This window comes from Coregonus clupeaformis, unplaced genomic scaffold, assembly GCF_020615455.1.
Source record: "Coregonus clupeaformis isolate EN_2021a unplaced genomic scaffold, ASM2061545v1 scaf1117, whole genome shotgun sequence".
Lineage (NCBI taxonomy): Eukaryota > Metazoa > Chordata > Actinopteri > Salmoniformes > Salmonidae > Coregonus > Coregonus clupeaformis.
Window position 1 is genome coordinate 89892 of NW_025534571.1, and position 5085 is coordinate 94976.

The window sequence follows — 5085 nt, forward strand, 5'->3', positions numbered from 1 at the left end:
GAGAGTTAACTACTACTAGTTATGTTTTGAATTGGCTATCTAGCTAGTCTGTTGTCTGTCATTACTTTATACCTGCTGCTGAAATGTTGCCAATTCTCCTCGGGCAACGGCCCACTCGCATTGGCACACACACAGCACACACAGACACTGAAGGGTCATTACGATAATGGATGATATGTACATTTTGTTGTGATTGATAATATTTAAAAGTGTGCCTTCATGAATTACATTAACTAATTTCCATGACTTTTCATGACCTTAAAAACCGTCATTTGACAACTTGGAACAGCACATCATGCACATTCAGGCTGGTGCATTTTCTTGAACAGCCTACTGTCACGCACAGATTCACAGCAGCAAATAAACTTGAACAAAGCGGAATCAGGAAATGAATGCCCACTCTCAATTGCTATTCAATGCAGATCCCGCCTTCATTCCGCTTTGATCAACCTTTTCTGCCTAGGTGTGTGAATCTGGGCCGGCTATAGGCTAGTTTATTTTATAGTGATGGGTATTGCCTTTGTTTAAGGATGAATGTCGTAGGCGGCTCGATTGTGTGCAACGCGCCATTCTCAAAACTTTTGACCACGACTGTACTTGTGTTTCAAAGTAGATTTGTTTAAGACTACCAAGAAACAGACTGTGACCCTAATTTATCCCACTGCAGTAAAAGGTTAAGGATCAACTCTGATTGACTCCAAAGTGTAAATAGCATAATTTTGGTCATAAAGTCAGTCTTGTCCTAAATTTATTTTTGTGAGACTTGTGGTAGTTGTGACTGCATCACAACGTAAATGAAGGTTGGGTTTGTTTCAAACTTTCAATCCTGCCTATATGCCCACAGCTGGCAGCACACAAGTAATTATGAATTCAGAGTGCAGCTGCACTCCAGAGATGGAAGACGAAGCGAGACACCACACTTGTCGTTTATTTAGTAAAAAAATTTGGTTAAATGAAAGTCAATTAACTAAGTAGACCAGACCCAGCTGCTTTTGCATTGGTGTCTATGGGAGACACCCAGTTAAGTAGACCGGAACGTACTTTTTTTTTTTCAATAGCTAACAGCCTGAGTGAACTATCTTCATTTATCCACCATCTTTGCTGCATGCGACCCAATTGTAATGTCTGTGGTAAATTTGGGTTGACTTTGGATATCCTTATGGGGCTAGTTAGGGACCATCAGAAATTACACAATGTACATGGGAGAATATGTTAAAATTCCAATAGCTCCAAATTTCAATGACTTCAAATCCTAAACCAACTATATAAATTGTAGAAATTCATATACATATATTAACAGAATTTTATGAGAACCAAAACGTATGCAACATGAAAATATTGTCTCATTTACATTGTGTAATTTATTGACGGTCCCTGACTAATAAACAAACAAACACACACACACTGACATTCACACACTGACATACACACTTACACAAGCATATGCAGATTCAAAGGCATTGTTTTTCTCTCACCATAAGCACCTAGTTGTCAAAGTAGTAGCCTTGAAGCAGATTGCTGTGTAGTGAGGTATGCAAAATGGTATATGTAAATAAATGAGTCAGGCCTCGCTTGCTGAAAGAACTGAAACACAATTACCTGTCCATCCATTCAGCCGCTCATTCAGTGACATTAACATTGTGTTTGTCTTGATGACTTTGATTGTGTTGATTGTGATAGGATAGAATAGTTGATAATGGCAATGTTCTTTGTTTTCTCTCTCTCTCTCTCTCTCTCTCTCTCTCTCTCACTCTCTCTCTCTCTCTCTCTCTCTCTCTCTCTCTCTCTCTCTCTCTCTCTCTCTCTCTCTCTCTCTCTCTCTCTCTCTCTCTCTCCATATCTCTATGCTCTCTCTCTCTCTCTCTCTCTCTCTCTCTCTCACACTCTCTCTCTCTCTCTCTCTCTCTCTCTCTCTCTCTCATTATCTCTCTCTCATTATCTCTCTCTCATTATCTCTCTCTCTCTCATTATCTCTCTCTCTCTCTCTCTCTCTCTCTCTCTCTCTCTCTCTCTCTCTCTCTCTCTCTCTCTCTCTCTCATTATCTCTCTCTCTCTCTCTCTCTCTCTCTCTCTCTCTCTCTCTCTCTCTACTCTCTCTCTATATATATCTCTCTCTATATATATCTCTCCATATCTCTATGCTCTCTCTTCTCTCTCTCTCTCTGTGTCTCTAGGCAACATCTTTGTGGTGAGCCTGGCCGTGGCCGACCTGGTGGTGGCCATCTACCCCTACCCTCTGGTCCTCACCTCCATCTTCCACAAAGGCTGGAACCTGGGCTATGTCCATTGCCAGATCAGCGGTTTTCTCATGGGCGTCAGCGTCATCGGCTCCATCTTCAACATCACCGGCATTGCCATCAACCGCTACTGTTATATATGTCACAGCCTTAAGTACGACAAGCTGTACAGCGACAAGAACTCAGTGTGTTACGTCCTACTCATCTGGGCGTTGACCATTGTGGCCATCGTGCCGAATCTCTTTGTGGGTTCGTTGCAGTATGACCCCCAGGGTGTATTCGTGTACGTTCGAGCAGTCGGCGAGTTCGGGCGTACACCATCGCTGTGGTCTTCTTCCACTTCATCCTACCGATCATGATCGTCACCTACTGCTACCTGAGGATCTGGATCCTGGTCATTCAGGTTAGGCGACAGGTCAAACCGGACAACAAACCGAAACTGACGCCAAATGACGTGAGGAATTTCGTGACTATGTTTGTGGTGTTTGTGCTGTTCGCCGTGTGCTGGGCGCCACTTAACTTCATCGGGCTGGCGGTGGCCATCAACCCCGAGGTGGTGGTGCCTCTCATCCCCGAGTGGCTCTTCGTAGCGAGCTACTTCATGGCCTACTTCAACAGCTGCCTTAATGCCATCGTGTACGGGTTGCTCAACCAGAACTTCCGGCGCGAGTACAAGCGCATCGTGGTGTCAGTGTGCACGGCGCAAATCTTCTTCCACGGCAGCTCCAACGACGTGGCCGAGCGGCTCAAGAGCAAGCCGTCGCCGCTCATCACCAACAACAACCAGGTCAAGGTGGAGTCGGTGTGAGAGGACCAGCTGGTCCCAGTGCGCTCCCCTACACCTCCCCATGGCGCAAACCCTTCGATGTCTATACATCTATAAGGTGGAAGGAAGCAATATGGCGGAAGCTCAAGCTTCACCATTTCGCTCCTTGTACCTATCCAGTACACTGCAGATCTACAAACATCGGAGGGGTTAAGGAGCCCAGGGGAAGGGGTAGGGAGCGATTTGGGACCGGGTGATACTAACACACACACAAAGGGGGAGGGGGAAGTAAGGGAACTAATGTGACATAAAAGAGTAACATTTGTTTAAAAAATACAAGTGAACGGAGAACAATTACCAAATACAAAAACAAAACAGCTTCCACTTTCTGAACCGTCCGTGATCTGTGCTATCTTCACCTCTATAAAATCAAAGCAAAATGAAAAAAAATTATCTTTGTCTTTTGCAAAAAGCACATTTGTTAGTTTTTTTGGTACCTAAAAAAGTTATAATGTACTTTTGTTTTCATGTTTACAGTGATACTAACAGTAACTCTATGTAAGACATTATATGTTTTTATTTGATATGAAGTACAGTGAGGGAAAAAAGTATTTGGTCCCCTGCTGATTATGTACGTTTGCCCACTGACAAAGAAATGATCAGTCTATAATTTTAATGGTAGGTTTATTTGAACAGTGAGAGACAGAATAACAACAAAAAAATCCAGAAAAACTCATGTTAAAAATGTTATAAATTGATTTGCATTTTAATGAGGGAAATAAGTATTTGTCCCCCTCTCAATCAGAAAGATTTCTGGCTCCCAGGTGTCTTTTATACAGGTAACGAGCTGAGGTTAGGAGCACACTCTTAAAGGGAATGCTCCTAATCTCAGCTTGTTTCCTGTATGAAAAGAGAACAGTCCACAGAAGCAATCAATCAATCAGATTCCAAACTCTCCACCATGGCCAAGACCAATTAGCTCTCCAAGGATGTCAGGGACAAGATTGTAGACCTACACAAGGCTGGAATGGGCTACAAGACCATCGCCAAACAGCTTGGTGAGAAGGTGACAACAGTTGGTGCGATTATTCGCAAATGGAAGAAACACAAAAGAACTGTCAATCTCCCTCGGCCTGGGGCTCCATGCAAGATCTCACCTCGTGGAGTTGCAATGATCATGACAACGGTGAGGAATCAGCCCAGAACTACACGGGAGGATCTTGTCAATGATCTCAAGGCAGCTGGGACCATAGTCACCAAGAAAACAATTGGTAACACACTGCGCCGTGAAGGACTGAAATCCTGCAGCGTCCGCAAGGTCCCCTGCTCAAGAAAGCACATATACAGGGCCGTCTGAAGTTTGCCAATGAACATCTGAATGATTCAGAGGAGAACTGGGTGAAAGTGTTGTGGTCAGATGAGACAAAAATTGAGCTCTTTGGCATCAACTCAACTCGCCGTGTTTGGAGGAGGAGGAATGCTGCCTATGACCCCAAGAACACCATCCCCACCGTCAAACATGGAGGTGGAAACATTATGCTTTGGGGGTGTTTTTCTGCTAAGGGTATAGGACAACTTCACTGCATCAAAGGGACGATGGACGGGGCCATGTACCATCAAATCTTGGGTGAGAACCTCCTTCCCTCAGCCAGGGCATTGAAAATGGGTCGTGGATGGGTATTCCAGCATGACAATGACCCAAAACACACGGCCAAGCAACAAAGGAGTGGCTCAAGAAGAAGCACTTTAAGATATTGGAGTAGCCTAGCCAGTCTCCAGACGTTAATCCCATAGAAAATCTGTGGAGGGAGCTGAAGGTTCAAGTTGCCAAACGTCAGCCTCGAAACCTTAATGACTTGGACAAGATCTGCAAAGAGGAGTGGGACAAAATCCCTCCTGAGATGTGTGCAAACCTGGTGGCCAACTACAAGAAATGTCTGACCTCTGTGATTGCCAACAAGGGTTTTTCCACCAAGTACTAAGTCATATTTTGCAGAGGGGTCAAATACATATTTCCCTCATTAAAATGCAAATCAATTTATAAAATTTTTTACATGCGTTTTTGTTGTTGTTATTCTGTCT

The 5085-nt window shown here is 43.9% G+C and overlaps 1 pseudogene; it reads left to right on the forward strand.

The window, feature by feature from the left end:
• Positions 1–507: 507 nt before the first annotated feature.
• Positions 508–3064, forward strand: LOC123486300 (annotated as a pseudogene).
• Positions 3065–5085: the final 2021 nt, after the last annotated feature.